General features: G+C 36.3%; 1 pseudogene; it reads right to left on the bottom strand.

The window, feature by feature from the left end:
* Positions 1–17493, bottom strand: part of LOC113180626 (large ribosomal subunit protein uL30m pseudogene) — a 94551-nt pseudogene extending 77058 nt beyond the window's left edge.
* Between the last annotated feature and the right edge of the window lie 1315 nt (positions 17494–18808).

The raw sequence follows: 18808 nt of genomic DNA on the forward strand, positions 1-18808 counted from the left end.
GATCCTCCAACATCCCCACTTTATTCTACCTACCTGAAAAATGGCCATAAGATCTATTGCTAAATCTTATGTGTTTCATCATGTGTTTAAATATTATTTTATTAAAATAAGTTATTAAAAATAGAAAGATAACATGCTTACTAGAAATGTAACATTGGTCTGCTTTAGGCTTTGAATATAGCCCTTGCTGCTCTGCCACTGTGAATTATTTTTAAAATGGACATGCTTTTTTCTCTTGCTCTCTCCCTCCCTCTCCCCAATCTCTGGAAAACAGGATTACCTTCATCCCCATCCTAGGCAGAGTTATCTGTCCTAGAGCACACACTCACCACAGGAACTAAGTAATTCAGATTTCAGGGATAGAACCAGAAGATCTAAAAAAAAATGAATAGCTCCTAAATTAGCAAGTGAATTACAACTTCAGACAGAGAACATGGAGAATGTAGCCTTTGAATCATGTCTTTAAAATCCCCCTGTTCCCCCTGATAAGCAGAATCACAGACTCTGGGATAGGAGTCTCCTGTATTTCTCCTTTGTTAGAAAAGCAATAAAACTTCTTTTTCCATTTTCTCAAAACCATGTCTTCATTATCAGATTGGTGTGGGGGACAAAGACAGTGCTTTTAATAACAAATACAGTAGGTAAATGTAAGATTTTTAGACAACACTTTGAGTTTGGCAAGACTCTGGCCTTGGGCTAAACTGAATTTTACACTGTTCTCTGAAATAAGTGCCTTATCTTTCCCACACCTACCCACAGGTCCTAGCTAGGTACAAGAAAAGACTGAAAATAAGAAAATTACATTTGGCCTCAAGGAGTTCCTGAAAATGTTTATGTCTTAGTTTGGGTGGTAATTCGTTGCATACATATATAGAAATTCGGTGAGCTCTAAGATTTAGTGTCTTTACCTTTATTAAAGAAGAAGGAACAGGAGAAAAAAGAGGAAGAGGAAGAGAAAAGAAGAAGGAGAAAGAAGGGAGGAAGGACAGGGTGTGGGTCCTGTTTGTTCCCAACCTGACCTGATCAGAAGATCCAAGTTTTCCAGCAATATAGAGGATAATTAGAATACCCCAAACTCAGCTTTACCCCTTCAGTAGCCTAAGTAATACAGATGTTCAAGTTCCAATGGGACCATATACTCACATCCACATCAAAGCAAAAAAAATGAATCATGTTGAAAATTCACTAATACATCTAATTAAACATCATAACTTAACAACACAGTTTACTATAGAGTGTCATTTGCTCACCCTTTATGATAGGGTGGTACCTTGGAACTATATCTCACTCTCATTGTCCAGTATCACAAGAGATACTGGAGATATGCAGTATCAGTAGCCCAGAAAAAGATCTAATGTAAAATTATGTCAAACTCAAAGTTCATTTTCTACTAAATGTGTATCACATTTGCATGATAGTAAAGTTGAAAAATAATAAGTCAAACCATCATGAATCAGGGAATATTTGCAGTGAGTGAAATTGGATATCCACTCAACCCAGAGGTCACGTGACCAAGAATAGTATAGGGAAGCTAAAGCCATACCAAAAGTTGCCCGCCATGATCTAATAAAGGTCACATTTGATATGCTTAATTTTACCTGCTTTATAGAATGACGCTCCCCATTTTAGACACAGAAATGCACTGATTTTTAAGACCCATCTTAAGTACCATTAAGAAAGAAAAACAGAAGTGTAAGTTAAGTGATTTAACACAGAATTTTTATACTTAATTGAATGACTCTTTTTTAGACTTGTTTGGGGCTTTGTTCCCCATATATCACTTGTATATATATTTAGAACAAAAAACATCAATTATAGATATATTAGGTTATATAATAAATGGGTAGGGAGTTTAAAATTATGAGTGGTATGTGACAATTCTTTTTCTTAGAACTCTGTAGTACAAGTTAATGAACTTACTGGCATTTTCTTTGAGTAACCTTATCACTGAAATGTGGTCTGTGGATGGAATCATGGAAAAGGTTTGAAAGCTTGTGAAATATTTGTTATTTCAGAATGAGTCAGGATTATGCATTTTAAGCATTTTCCCTTGTGATTCATCAGCACATTAAAGTTGGGAAAGCACTGTTGCTAAATACTTGATCACTGATTTGCAAGAACATGGAGAATTGTAGGCATTTCTCTAATGACAAGAAATTTGTTTCACTTAATAACAAAACAGATACGGCACCATTTTCTGAGCATTTCCTTAAACATTGCACATTTTGCTTCAATGTAAAATCACATAACATGAATTTGGGGAAATATTTAAAAAACAATAAAGCTTTATAAAGTACTAAGAATGAATGAAATTCCTCTGTATCACTGACAATGTGGAAAGTTATGCCCAAGTTTACAAATGCATGGCCCATGGCAGTTAATGCCCCATGGCCACAGGAATTGTAAAGTACCATCTACTCTAAGATGCACACTGATTTTAACAATGATTGTTTTTCAAAAAATATGTGCCCTACAATTGAATTAAGTTATTTTTAACAGTTCCATGTATGAAGAAGAGTCAATCTGTTGACTTTGGCTTCAGTTCTCTGAGACTTTCCTTGGTTAGCAATTGGCAATAAAGCAAGGGAGCAATTGCCATTCTGCCTAAACTGTATCAGTTATTTTCCAGGAAAATGATGAGTAATGGTGAAGAAAAAAATATCTTCAAAATGATTAGAATAGAGATAAGAACAAGAATGGGGCATAATGTATGTTTAACTGTAGCAGTTTTTTTTTTTCAAATAGTGATTTGCATACTGCATGCTTCAATAACATCTTGAAGATTCTTTGAAAATGAGAGATCTTGAGTTATGGCCCAGATCTACACCAAAATTTCTAGGATGAGATCTATTTACCTGCACTTATAGCAAGTGCCTCAGATGATTCAGATGCACACTAAAGTTTATCATGCAAAAAGGTGGAGCATTGATATTGTGTTTCCATCCCTTCTCTGTGCCCAGATGGGACATCATTAACAAATGTCATCTATCAACCTCTGAGCCAGCAGATATTGCTCTATAAATATAAATTTTTTCCCTTGGCAGAAATTTTTTTTGTGTGTGTGTGGAACAACCAGGAACTTCTGTGAATAGGACTCATTATTACAAAAACAGCAACATTAAATCACATTTAATATTACTAAAGCATTAGCCTTCCTTAAGTTCTTCCCCTTATTTAGATGGACAATGAGATTGTTTATCATTGTAAGGTCCCTGTTCTTATTTTACTCCTCAGGATTTTATTTGGTCTGAGAAAATGTTAATTTGTTTGAATTTGAAAATTTTGATGTAGTCTACACACATACAAACACAACATAGGGTTGATTTGCTTATGCTCGTTCATTTATCACAAATGCTCATGGATAAATAAATGCACTAATAAGTAAATTTTAAACATATATTTGATGAATTTCAGTGAATATGTTGCTATTATCATAGTTAATTTTATGTATCAACAACTTGTTCAAACACTGGTCTAGGTGCTGCTGTGAAGGTGTTTTTTTAGATTGATTAACATTTGAATCAGTAGACTTTGGATAAAACAGATTATCCTCTGTACTGCTAGTGGGCCTCATATAATCAGTTGAAGGCCTTAAAGATTCTGAGGAAGAGAGAATTGCTTCCAGCCATCTATGGATTCCAACTGTACTATCAACTCCTTCTGGGTCTCTAGCCCTTCTACATTTTTATAAAATTCAGACAGGCCAGTGCCCACAATCACATAAGCTTATTCCTTAGAATAAATCTCCTCCTTCTCTATATAAATATCCCTTTGATTCTTTGTTGTTTTGGTTTTTGTTGTTGTTGTTGTCTTCCTTTTCTTTTTTTTTTTTTTTTTTTGGTACCAGGGATTAAACTCAGAAGCACTCCACCACTGAGTAACATCTCAAGTCCTATTTTGTATTTTATTTAGAGACAGGGTCCCACTGAGTTTCTTAGGACCTCGCTTTTGTAGAGACTGGCTTTGAACTTGTGATCCTCCTGCCTCAGCCTCTTGATCCACTGGGATTATAGGCATGAGCCACTGCACCTGGCATGATTCTACTTCTCTGAAATACACACTAATACATTCATCTATATAAACAAAATGATGTGGCTTCACTCTTGAGTTATACCTTATAAAAAATCATTAAAAACAAATTTCAATTCATCTAGCACATTTTTATCCAGGAGTTATGCCAAATTTAAAATTAAAACTCTCTTCTTAACAGCTTTTATGGCTTACTGGAGGCCATGACTGAGTAAAATATAGATAGATATAGAGATATATATGGAGAGGGGGAATATATACATATATATGTATTTAAATAGAATCAATATGATAACTTAGTATTTATTCAACTTGTCAGAGTAGATCTTTCATCTCTTTATAATTAACATGGTACATGTTTCCAGCTAATTTCATAAGAATTTTCTTTTTTGCTTCAGGTTGCCAAATTATTTTCTCTACCGATCTATGAAATCACTTCTAAAATGTTTAGTCATTAGTAATTTAGTAATTAGTTTAGGAAAATAATTCTAAATTTGAGTCTAAGACTATCAACCTTTCAGAGTCTATATATTTGTATTACCTTTTTAGCCACAGTATTACAGAAATGGACTAAGCATAGTTATGACTAAGACTTTGGGATTTTCCATAAGAAACAGGTATAATTTTTTCCTCTAAAAGATGTGTATCTCAGCATAAGATAAACAAATTAGACATTAAACAATGTTAAAAATGAATATACTTAGTGTTATGGTTTGGATGTGACTCGTCATCCCCCAAATGCTCCTATGTTAATGTAGGAATCTTTGGAGATAAAAGGATTGGATTGTGAAAAGGGTAACTCATCAGTCCTTCCTAATTTGAATGGACTGGTTGGTAACTGTAGGCAGGTGGGATATGGCTGGAGGGGGTGGAGCCCTGGGGGCATACCCCATAGGGGTGCATCTTCCTATGGCACCTTTCCCACTTCCTCTCCTTGCTTATTGACCCTGCCACGAACTGGAAGCTTTTATCCACTGGGTCCTTCCACCATGATGTGCTGCCTCACCTTGGGCTCAGAACAATGGTGTTGGCCATCTATAGACAAGATCTCTGAAACTGTGAGCCCCAAATAAACTTTCCATCCTTCAATTTGTTCTTGTTGGGTATTTTGGTCACAGTAATGCCAAAGCTAACACATTTGCCTATAGAAGAATTTAGTAGGCAGTATCAATGTGTTAAATAGACTCCCAAAAAAGTAGGTCAAAGTTTTATGTGTGAACTTGGACAAATCCCTCAACACCAGAATATAGTTTATCTGGAAAGAGTAGTAATAAATATATCTAGTTCATTCAACTTTTACAAGATAATCTATATGAATTTCTAAGCACAATTTTTGGCCCATGTGAGTATTCATAAGTGTTCTTTTATTGCCATTTTTATACATACATACATACATACATACATATACACATACAAGATATAAGAGAAAGAATTTGTGATTATCTTTCAATGTTATATTTTGTTACTTTTATTCTCTTTTTTGTACTTTATATATTTTCAAATGTTTCGCAATGAGTAATTGTTATGTTGGAACAATAGCTATTTTTAAGAATAATACAAAGAAAAGGAATTGATGGTCAAATAAGCACAACTATGTTGGTTTTGGTACCGAGTTTAGGGAAGGTGGAAGAGCAAAGATGGAAAAAAAGAGATTAAGAAGACATAAATCCCTAGACAACAGATATGTCTTGAAAAAAAAGCAGGCATTAAAGAGTGAGGAAGATGGGTTCTAGGGCTGAGAAGTAAAATGAAAGCATTGATATGAGAAGATTAGTTGGAAAGTGGAATATGGGATGAGTAGAGTAAGTAGGACATTGGAGACTGTGAAACCATCGAGGCAACTGCTGGAGTCATACAGTCAGGAGAGGAAGATGGCAATGGCTTGGTGAGTACAAGCAAAGTCATAGGTTTGAGGACATAAAGTAGTGGTCAATCTGAGAAACTGTTCATAAAAAAAAAAATCAGTCAACCCCTGCTATAAGTTAAGCAATAGTAAAAGAGGAGTCAAAAATGACTCCAAAGAAAACAAATAACCTGATTTTAAAATAGGTCAAGGGCCTAAAGAGACATTTCTCAAAAAAGACATATGAATGACCCTTAGGAGTATAAAGAAAATGCTCAATAGCACCAATCATCAGAGGAATGCAAATTAAAACCAAATGAGGTATCACCTCACAGCTTTTAGAAAGGCTATTATCCAAAGGATGAAAGGTAACAAGTGCTGTGTAGAAAAAGGACCCCTGCCACACCATTATCTGGAATGTAAATTAGCACAGCCTTTACATAAACCAGTATAAATCTCCTCAAAAAAATTAAAGATAAAATTATTTTCAGATCCCGCAATCTCACTACTGGCTATATATACGAAATAAATGAAATTAGTATGTCAAAGAAATATTTGTACTCCCATGTTAATTTAAGCCCTATTCCTGATCTCCAATGTATTCAATCTAAATGGCCATCAACAGTATAGGAAGATGATTAGATAAAGAAATGAATGATTTTTAAAAAAAAATCAGGGTGTATACACACACATAATGAAATATTATTCAGAAGAAAATCCTATGATTTACAACAATATTGAAGAACCTGGAAGACATTATATAAAGTCATTCAGGTATTGAAAGACAAAACTGTTTGATCTCACTCCTATATGAAATCTAAAAAAGTTGATTTCATGAAAGTAGAGAGTAAAATGACAGTTACTAATGGGTGGGGAATATTGGGGGATAGAGGTTGAGGGGAGAAGCTGGCTAACAGAGACAAAATTTCGGTTATATAAGAGAAATAAACTCACATAGCCTATTGTTAAACATGGTGACTATAGTTAATAATGATATATTGCATTCTTGAAAGATTCTAAGAAAATGGATGTTAGGTGTTTTCTCCGCAATCATGATAACTATGCCAGGTAATAAATATGCTACTTACCTAGATTTGGTCATTTCATAATGCATATGTATTTTAAAACACCATGTTGTACATGACAGAATCATATAATTTTATCATTCAATAAAAAAAAATGAACCAAGTTTTTAAATCTGGGAAGTTGGATGACTACAACAAAAGAAACTAGTTGGAAAGTTTAGAGTCAGTTTTTAAAAAAGAGCCATGGTTTGGGGAGAATGTAGTTTTAGTTGCAGTATAATAGCTAGTTGGGGTTAAACTTTAAGTATTTAGAAATTTCACATTGTTAATAAAGCATATCAGGGTCTGCAGCTAACTTAATCCACATCCTCCGTGTAAGGTTTATGTAATCGGAGTGATATGCCATTGTCCCACAGTTGGCTGGCTGCTCACCAGGAAGAGGACCTGCTAACTCCCAAATCAGGGCTCTTCACTCCTTATCTTGCCAAACCAACTCATGCAGGATCCTAACTTCAAAGATGCCTAACATCTTGATTTTTTGGACTGATGAATAGAATATTTTATTTTAAGAAGGCATAACTTAAAAAAAAAACCTAAGAGCATATGACATGATTCATATTATATAAGCATTTCTAATGCTATAAATGACAGAATAACTGCATATCACAATAAAGGTGATTTTAAAAATATATATATATATATAGGAAACACTGTATTTCACAGCCAGTAGGTAATTTTTGCTGTTTTTATTTAAATGTCAAGGAAGTCTGCTTTTACAGAAGTCCCATGACATTTTTTTTTCTTTTCTTTCTTTTTTTTTGCTTGTCACATCTGCCTTTTGGGGCACTAAATTTATTTGTATCACTTGGAGATGGAGGTGTTCTTTCACAATTTCTCTTAATGAGGCTAATAATAGATGTTTCTAAAACTTTTATCACTTTAGCCATAAAATTTCATTATTTTCTTTAGCGTTAAATAGAACAAACACTATTTGGTTACCCAAGAATTTTTTGCTAATTGGGTGCACTGGAAATTCTCAACCAGTGTGTCAATCTGATCATGGTTAATATTAGTTTAAAATTCTATTTTATTCAACTTTCTTTTTGAAATCAAGTTATCTTTTCATCTTAGGCTGTTCTCTACTACAGGCATGCCACTGTCAACCATTTGATATTTCCAAAATTAGAACATATAAAAATCTCCCAGCAACAGCAACATTAATCCAAGTATCCATGAATTCACATTTAAACTCTTTCATTTTTAATGATTTTCCTTTTTTTAATCTCTAGGGATTAAAAACCCAGCTTAATATACATTAATTTATTCAAAAATATTTGTTAAGTTCATAACATCAACAAGGTTTGTTATATGCACAAAAGATTCATGTTCATGAATAAAACAAAACAAAAAGTATGCCTGCTCTCAAGGTAGGGGGTGAGATCAAAGAGGAAGTAGGTGCCATGACTTGTAGGCTTATAGATATGAATGTGGAATTTTGTCCTAAGGGATAGATGGAACCAAAGTAAAGTTCTGAATCATGTGATATTGTATACTTTCATTTCAAATCTTCTGTGTTTTAACTTCTTTGGATTCTAAATATTAGGGAGGGGAAGAATGGAAATTCATTAGATGAGACAAAGGGGAGTGAAGGAAGGGAGTGGGGTTGGAAATAGGAAAGACAGTAGAATGAACTGGACATAATTTCCTTTGCTCATATATGAATACATGACACTGCATCATGCACAACCACAAGAATGGGATCCTAATTGGAATGGGTTGTACTTCATGTATGTACAATATGGCAAAATACACCCTATTCTCATAATTAAAAATATCAAATAAAAAATAAGTACATATAAAATGAAGATAGATTTTACAGGATTTATCAATACTTGAATACAGGCTCAGAGACAAAGAAAAGTTTCAAAAATAATAACAAGATCCCATCTTTAGGACCAGGAAAAATGGAGTTAGTTAGTTTACTAAGGCTAAGACTAGGAAAATAGCTGGCTTAAGGAGAAAGACCAGGAGTGCAATTTTGTATAAAAGTTAAAATATTTTATAGATATACACATTTGGGCATTGGTTAGGCATTTTGTTCAATAAGTCTGTTTCAGGAGAAAAGTACAGTTTGGAGATTTTGTTTTAGAGGTTTTAGTATGAGATTTTATTTAAAGTAATCTGATTAGGGGTATACTAAGAAGAGAGACTAGATAGAAAACTAAAATTCTTAGAAATACTTAGTAGTCTAGAAAATAAGGAGGGAAAGAAAAGTAGACTGAGAAGAAGCATGCTAAGAAATAAAGGGAGAACTCTGAAAAAGAGGTTTTTTTTTCCCTTAATTTCAAACAGAAAAAAATATTGCAGTTAAGAAGAACATGCAGGGAATTATTTATTGATACTCAATATGGGTTCCAACCTTCTAAAGTCTACCCTGCACAGGATCACAGGACTAAAATTTCATGAGCAGCATTTCATAGAATCCTTTACTAGAAGGTTTCTGGTTTAGATTATGTCTCTGAGAAATATTAACTCATTCATCAAAGATGTAATTGGAAGAATAGCCATTAGCCTCTTAGAGCCATGGGTGGTAACAAGCATGAGCTCTGAAGTAAATTCATTGTTAATTCCTATGAATTACTTCCTTGTTTCTGAACTGATCAGGGGTTGAGATAAAATCTGAGTTAATTGTTGGAGGTTTCAAGCAAGTATGGCTCTTTCTCCTTTCTTGAAGCCAACTGCAGTTGTCTCATTCTTACTCCCATAGACCTTACACTGATTTCATGATCTTGAAGTTTCATGAAATTCCTTATTTTTGAAAAGCTGATTTTTTTTTTTCTGGATTAAATCCTACTGATATAAAGGCAGAGTAATCAATTCTGTCAATGCTTCCACTAGCCAATCAAATGAGGATGAAGTACACAGATGAACTTGACTACTTTGGTGCTGTTGATGATCTTCTGGTCATTTTCATGTGTAGTAAGTATGTGGGAGGAAAACATTGGTATGACTTCAGTAGAAATGAAAAGATGAAAACTTCTTTGGATGAGTTTTGCTACAAAGGGAAGAATATGACTGCTAATTAAAAGGTAACGTGGAATCAGGAGAACATTTTTTATAATTACTATTTTAAAGCTAAGAAATGTTTGAATATATATAAGTAAATGATAATGATCCAATAGAGCAGCTTTCTGATGTGAGGAGAAAAAGGACAATTACAAGAATAAAACTCTTTAATAGAAGAAAAGAAGTGAGATCCCAGGCATAAATGAGGACAGTGTCCATAGATGGGACAAGAATAGTACATTCAGTTCACAGAAGGAGGTACATGAGTCCAGCATAGGTGGTTTGATAGTTTTGGCGAACCCAGCATGTTAAAACACTCTTCTGACTGCTTCTATCTTCTTAATGAAATGAGAATTAATGTACCAGCTGAAGATGATCAGGAACTGTGCTTGAGGTTTGAGAAAAAAGAAGAAAATGTAAAGTAGTAGTTTTAGAGGGTAGGATAATGAAGGCAAAAGAGAACTGTATATGGATTAAAAAAATAATACTATGACTATTGAGGATATGAGTCATGAATTAAAGAAAAACATGTTGATATGTGTGTGTATGTGTGTGTGTGTGTGTGTGTGTGTGTGTGTGTGTGTGTGTGTGTTTCTCCCAGAATTTTGAGGGATATGCTACAGGGGCAAAGTAGATAGGGAAAATGTCTTAATTGTAAATGATTCTTTTATAAGCTAAGTTTACTGTTGGAAAAAAATAGGATAAGAGATGAATGTTTTGGAAAATGAGTGATAATGGTACTGGATTATGGAACACATGGTTCATAAAAAATGAAGTGAGAATTGGAGGGGAGTAAGGAATGGTTAAAAAAGATAAGGTCAGTTCTTGGCAAATTGCAGTATGTCAAAAAAGATTATGGGAGTAGGGATAACAGTGGGAAATAGAATGGTTAGAGACATTAAGTTGGCATTGTGAAGGAGTTGTGTTTATTAGAAATAACAAAGACATTCTTATGGGAATGGGAGTCTTCTACCCAGTTATGAAGTATGTTTAGACTTGATAAGCTAGAATATTGGTGGGATCACTTTTCTGAATAGAAATCAATAAGGATCGCTAGTGAAAGGGGTCTTATGAAGAGCAAGAGAATGATCCAGCACACAAAGTTGAACAGATAGGGACTATGACCATGAGGAAGGCAGATGACAACTGTAAGAAAATAAAGAGTGGCATTAGAATAATAATTGTGCTTTAATGTAACTAGGATTTTAGGGAGACAAAAGGAGATAGTGCTTGGAAAACGCCTTGAATATTAAGGATTGTACATTGAAGGTGGAAAATAAAATCTCTCATTCGAAAGAAACCTTGCAGAAACCTCAGGGTTCTTAGAAACCTAGTTCAGAAGTGCACTCGAAGTTAGTGTAGGATTACAGTGGACAGAAACTGGGTTATACTAGGAGGAGAGCTCAGGTAATGCAGGGTGATATGGGAATACAGGGATATATTGGTGAGGTAAACAGTGATATAACATCCATACCTCAGATAAAAACTGATGGTCGGCAACACAGATTGTAAACACAATGGTAAGGCTGAGAGGCCGTGAGCCTCTCTGGAGGTAGGCTCCAGAAGGAATGGAGTCCTTACAGTTCTTTCTTAAATCCCAGTGATGGAATTTGTGGGCCAGCAAAGAGGCAGTGCCACCATGCTGTTTTGCTAACAGAGATATTTAGATAAGAGGAGAAGTGGTTTCTCTTGGAGTTCTGAAAAAATTTATTAATTTTTTCTTATCTTTAAGGATCGTGGAAGGAGACGGTCATTAGTATACAAAATTCATGTATGAAGATGTGAATTTGGTATCCACGTACCTTATATAAAACCGAGATTTGATACATTGTGGTATAAATGTGTATTAATAATTGCAATGCAAAAAAAATGAATGTAATGCACTCCTCTATTGTGATATAAGAAATAAAAAAATTTAAAAAAAGAAATTGGTAATCTCTCTCTCCATTCCATTGGCTAGAATTATGCTAAAATCACACAATCTAAGAGGTGATAATAGGTTAATACCCAATTGTTGAAAATTTTTCAGTTTAATTTTGACAAAATCACAGGATAGAAGCCATTGCAATAAAATAAATGTTAGAATTGCTAAACAATAAAGCAATAATAGAAGTATCCAATATCTCTACAATTCAGACTCCTGTGTTTCAATAACATGTGTGGTTTAGTCAGCTTTTTTGCTGTTGTGACCAAAAGACCCAATATGAACAATTTTAGAGGAGGAAAGGTTTATTTGGGGCTCACAGATTTGGAGATAACAGTCCATAGAAAGCTGGCTCATTTTCCTGGGGCTCACGATGAAGCAGAATATTATGGCAGAAAATTGTGGTGAAGGAACACAGATCATGACATGATCAGGAAGGGGGAGAGGGAGGAGGGGGAAGAAGGGGGAGAGAGGGGGAGAGAGAAAGAAAACGAGAGAGAGAGAGAGAGAGAGAGAGAGAGAGAGAGAGAGAGAGAGAGAGAGAGAGAGAGAGAAGGGAGGAATATCACTCACCAGATACAAAATATATACCCCAAAGGCACACCCCTAGTGACCCACCTCTTCCAGCCACACCCACCTGCCTTCAGTTACTACTCAGTTAATTCACTGATCAGGTTAAGGTTTTCATAACACAATCATTTCATCTTTAAGCCTTCTTGCATTGTTTCACACGTGAGCTTTCAGGGTAGACCTCACATCCAAACCATAGCACTGTGCTTTTTTAAGGCAAAAGACAAAAGTCAATACTTTGGGGTAAAGTGTTGTGTCACCCATTTATATATCTATCTCAGTGACATATGGCCATATTCTAGTTCCAGAAACACAAATACATTTGTTCCAGGAAATAATTGAGTAGTTAAGGAACTGTGATAAATTTAAGAGATAAAAAGATAAAAATATATGGTCTCTGATTTCAATGAGTTGATAATCTAGCAAAGAGTCAAATTTGCAATTCAATATACTTGCTATGAGAGAGTTATAAGAGAATAAAAGATATGGGAGTTTTTTTGTGGGGAGGGGGAAGTCTTGAGAAATACACTAAGGTTTAACCTTGACTATTGGTATAAATTTCTACAAGTCCAGATTGGAAAATATAAAATTTCAAATTTCCATTTACACCTGTTCCTTAAAGATGAGAGCATAAACATTTTGAAAATCTCTCCTTCCTATTCCTTGTTCTTTATCATCTATCCAGCCAATAGTCGAGCGTGTCTTCATAATCAAAATGCACATTTCCGGGCTCACCACCCTATTGCCACTCAGAGAATGATAGGAAAAAAAAAAGACTCTTAAGACTCTCTCTAAAGACTCTAAGATTTTTTTTCTTCTTTTAAAATATTGCCTGACCTCCATTTCATTAATCTCTTCACACATTCTAAACTGCTTGGTTGGAGGGGGGTTTTGTTGTTTTGTTTTGCTTTCATTTTTTTTTTTTTCTATCCCAAATATTTTCACCTTGATGATCTTCATTCTTCCCAGTGTAAGAAGTGGCCTCATCTTTGAGTTTCTAGAAAGCAGGGCTCTGATACTAACGCTTACTGGGAGGAGGAACCCTAGGACAGAAGTGAGGAAAAGGGACATGACACAGGGAAGGAAGATGAACACTCCACATTGAATTAACAAGCTGCCACATTTTATCAGACAACTTGTGTTCATAACAAGGAGAAGCGATGTAGAGTTACCACTTCTCCAGAACATCTATCCAAGGGGAGAAAGAGGAAGACTTTTTAACTGACAGCTTCTTCCTGTGTCTTGTTTCTCATTGGTCAAGGGTCAGCCCACTTATTTTCTCTGGGCTTTATTTTTTCTGTACTTCTGGGAATTCTCCTTGGCCTCTTCAGGTAATCAGACTCCCAGTGCATTCCTTTGGGATGCAATTGGGCACTGGAGAGGCTAAATGGCTCTCACTACAGCTAACACATAAAGCTATACTAAGACCCAGCTCTTAATTCAAGAACAAACTGAATCAACTGGTAGTATGGGAAGATGAGGCCACACAGCAATGGCCAGGGCATTAGGACTACAAGAGCATTTTCAGTAGGACTGAATCTGAGAAGCAGGACAAATTATTAAGAGATAGGAGACAAATGATATTTAGAGATGCATGTACTGGATTGGGCAGAGTTCATTTCCTGAACTATCCAGATCTGCTTACACTCGCTTGTATAAATACATGATGCCTTCATTTCTACCTTGAGAGTGGAGGTGCAGTCAACTTCTTCATAGTGCAACAATACTTTAAAAGAGTTAAAGAGAATAAGCAAAATAAACTATATCTCCTAATGTTGCAGTTGGTTTTGGAACAATAATTGATTTATATCATCTTTGTCTTCCCCTACTAAGTTGAGTTTTTTTCGACCAAGCCTAAATATCTTGGTTGCTTGCCTGATAGGGCCCAAAGGGTCTAAATTCTTAGTTGCATTACCATTAGCAGGGGATAAAAAAGGGGGTTGGTACAATTGTCCATTTACAACTACCAAACACCAAGAGGGATGCAATAAATACCCTGTTCCAGATATATTCCTATTAACCTTAATTCTAATAAAAACACTATCTCATTATGGCCATGATGTATTAACCCCATGAGAACAGTACCTCCTGTCATTTCCTTCTGGTCCATTGGTGGTAGCCAGATGGCAATCATGACTTCCAATTAAAGGGAAACCTTTTCTGTATCTCCTGACTGAAGTGGTCTGTCCTATTTGGGGAAATAGAATATCTAACCTGGCAGAGACCAATTCTGCAGAGATAGAAAACAAATTCTATAAGAGTCATTGAAAGTGATGTTGAGAAGGCCCAATCCTCCTTCCTTCTTTTGGTTCCTGAAATTCTAGCTATTGGGAACACAGCACCATGTATCAGTGGTTGGTTCAGTGAGCATTCAGAGGACAGCTTCACAATTTACAAAGTATTGTCCCTGAGCTAATAATTAAGTAGCCTTCAAAATGCCATTCTACCAATGAATGACTGCCTCTAGGTGATGTAAGGCCAGGTAACCCCATATTTGTAAATCTGCTTTCAAGCCTCTTTGCATTAAAATGGATTCTTCCATTTGAGACAATATTGCATGGGACATATGTTGGTAGCTAAGGCACGTTTTAAGTCCTTGGGTGACTTCCAACAGGAAAAACAAATCCTGATCAATGTATATATTGATTTTCCTTCAGAAGAATTTCTACCTCCTCCAAGTTTCAGTGTAAACTACCACTGAAAGGTTGGCTTGTATCACTGAGTACAGTGACATTTTGAGGGCTCAGGGTTGGGCCCAGAGAAATGAAAGTTTGGAAATTTAGTAGTGGTGATAGATGTATTAGTACTGATGAGATAAAATCCCTGCTGTTGAACTTATGCAGACCCCATGATCTGAGTTTAGCATAAGCACTGTGGGGCCTAGGAGGACACTGGCTGAAACCATAGATAGTCCATCTTTTGCTGATAAACTTATCTGTACTATATTCTCTCTGGTGGACAAAAGCCTGACTTTGGGGATCTGCATACTCTTGGCCTTCACACATACGTACCTCCACTTAATGTTGCTTCAGATCTTCTCATTCCCTGTCATTCCCAGACCTTAACCAACTCGTTAGTTCATTCTTCTCACTGCCCTGGAGTGAATGCTTATCCTTCCATCACTTTTCTATCCACACTAAGTGGATTATTGAATGTGTTGATTTAAGCTCTCCCTACTTACAGAACCATCTCTTTCCCTGTTGTATTTGAGGGCCTACTTCTGAGTGACATGTAAACAGACAGTTGACTTAAATATGAACAAGACCCACATACTGTCCTTCCACCTCAGTTGGCTGCAAGAAACCCATAGGAAGTTCTTTTACGAGACTATAGTTGAGACTTGAGAAAGAGGTATAAGTATAGCAGATGTAGGTGATACCGATGTTTGAATGTGGTTTGTCCCTGCAAAATTTATATGTTAGAAATTTGGACTTCCGAGTAACAATAGGTATTGGGACCTTTAAAATGTAGTATCTAGAGATAGTTGATTAGGAGATAAGGATCATCATCCTTGAAAAGGATTAAGATTGTTATCCTGGAAACTTGAGTTAGTTCTCAAGATAGGGTTTTTATTAAAAGTGTAAGCCAGGCTCCTCCCTCACTCTGACTTCCTGTCTCACCATGTCTCACTCCTATTGCACAAGCTGCTGTCATAATGCCACCCACCATGAGATCCTCACCAGAGCCGAGCTGATGCTGATACCATGCCTTTGAACCTCTAGAACTATGAACTAAATAAACCTTTTCTTTAAAAGTACCCATCCTCATCCGTTTCATTGTGGTAACTGGAAACAGACTAACATAGATGACATGTAATTTACTTTTTTCATGTAATGTACTTGTGCCTTTGGATTTGCCTTAGTCAGTCCTAAATGTACCATATCCATCATACCATGGAATTAATGACATAATAATACCCAGTTTATATTGGCAGTTGAAGTTGCAGAGTTTCTTAATGTCCCATGATCTGGTGTTCAGTCTCTATAGGGTCTGTTAACATGCAGAGAGTTGTTATTCCAATGAATGAATAATAGTCATCAACTACAGATGTCTTGCTTCAGTACCTCTTTCTCAGTTGTGGGAGTTATGAGATGCAACATGTTGCTCTCTACATTACATAGGATGACCCAGACCTCTCAATTCCCATAAACTTCCCTCCAATATCCCAAATCATTATAGGATTTATCTTCTACCTTCTATAAAACTGTCATAACAGGGCTTCAAAAGTAATTTTTTTTAAGGTGTGCACTTTTAACTTTTATTGAACTGGTCTCAAGTCAGTATACCATAAGCCCTGACTGCCTCCACACCTTAGCCTACTCCCAGGGAGTCCAAAAGCCTTCATACATTGCAAGCTAGGGGACAAAAAAAGGGGCCATGATGGTTGACCATTCAAAATAAAACAAAATTTTAAAAAGTATTAAGGTAAAGATTTTTTTAAATTGCATTCATAATTTCCAAAATATCAATGCTGTCACCTCCCCTGTATGGACTCCGGTGTGCACTGGGCCATCCTCCATGAGGAGGAGTGGAGTGGCTTTTGGGAGGGTGAGGGTCAATTCCTCTCACTATAGTTGGAATGACTATTAAAAAAAAAAAAAAAAAAGAACAATGTACAAAGTCCTTGGCCATATTGTAGAACTTTGGTGATGCTCGCTCCAAGTGACTGTCACCTTCACTGTTCCAGTTTTTAAATTGAGTCAAAAATACCAAAACAAGAAAGAAAAGGGGAAAAGAAAACAAAGCCATGCCAATCTCATTTTCTGTGCAAGTTAGATTTTGTCAAGAAAGGATGTAACGTAGCTAAGTAGCAGTCCACCTAAAAGCATTTACAGTGGACGATGGAGGGGGCCAGACTCATTATACTCCTGCTTTCTGATCCACATTGGCTGGAAAGTAGACAGTGAGGCCAGGAAGGAGCTTCCAATCCACACAGAGTACTTGCGCTGAGGGGGAGCAATGATCTTGATCTTCATTGTGCTGGGTATCAGGGCCATGATCTTCTTCTGTATCCTGTCAGCAATGCCTGGGTACATGATGGGTACCACCAGACACCACTCTAGTAGCATAAAGTTCCTTGTGAATGTCAACATCACATTTTATGATGGAGTTGAAAATAGTTTCACGGATGCCACAGGATTCCATGCCCAGGAAAGATGGCTAGAAGAGTGCCTCAGGGCAGCGGAACCACTCATTGCCAATAGTGATCCCCAGGCCGTCAGGCAGCTCATCTCTCTTCTCCAGGGAGGAGGTAGAGGCTGCAGTGGCCATGGAGGGCTTCTTAGGTAATTTTTAACTGGGTGCAGGGGCACACACCCATAACTCCAGAGGCTTAGGAAGCTGAGGCAGGAGGATGACAAGTTCAAAGCTAGCCTCAGCAAAAGCAAGGCATTAAGCAACTCAGTGAGACCCTGTCTCTAAATACAAAATAGAGCCAGGGATGTGGCTCAGTGGTTCTGAGTTCAATCCCAGTACCCCCCAAAAAACGGAAAAAAGGGTAATTCTCACCATCTTCACTCCCATGGTTAGTATGGAAGTTAGCATGGTGTCATCAATACAGTAGACTGCCATTATATTCAGTGGTGTGTCAAAACAATAAAAATGCCTGGTATACTATGTTCTGAGGGAACAAGAGACTCACCCTAATCCTCAGGAAAATTATCGATAGTGTTGCTGCCCTTCCCACTTAAACACAAATTCCTCATACAAAATGCCAACGATTGTAATTGAGCTGCCCTGGTAAAGAACCAGATTTTATAGCAACTGCAATTGGATCTGCCACCGGAATAAATTATAGGTAGTCCAACACCCACATGACAAATCATGTTTTAGCAGAAATCAAACAAGTGAATTAAATGATACTATGGTTGGAACCACCACCCTTATCTCTTTCAAGTGTTTGATGTGGACAATAATCTCTATAATTTCCCTGAAGTTTCAGTGTTTCTTCTAATTTTCTGTCTACTGGGTTGAAGGAGCAGTTCCATAAACTTCTCTGTTTTTCCTTCTTCCCATAATGACACTTACCTCAGAGGTCAGAGAATCAACATGAAGGATTTTCCAGTTACTAAGCTCCCAATTAAACATTTGAGTTTCGAGAATGTTGTCTCCTAATGGACCCAAACACTCACTAGACAACAACAAAAACATTTGGCCAATGAACTCTCACTCCACTCAGAAAATCGTAATGGTATTTTTAGTTCCTCAATATCAGAATCATGTCAGCCCCACATCTTACAAAGTCCGGAAAGCTCTCAGAAGAGCATAGCTACCCTAGAAATAAAAGTTTGTTTGGGGAAAGATTATGAGAATATTTACTGTATACACTTACATCATTTTTGAGCATCTCTT

Source organism: Urocitellus parryii, chromosome 12 (genome assembly GCF_045843805.1).
Source record: "Urocitellus parryii isolate mUroPar1 chromosome 12, mUroPar1.hap1, whole genome shotgun sequence".
Lineage (NCBI taxonomy): Eukaryota > Metazoa > Chordata > Mammalia > Rodentia > Sciuridae > Urocitellus > Urocitellus parryii.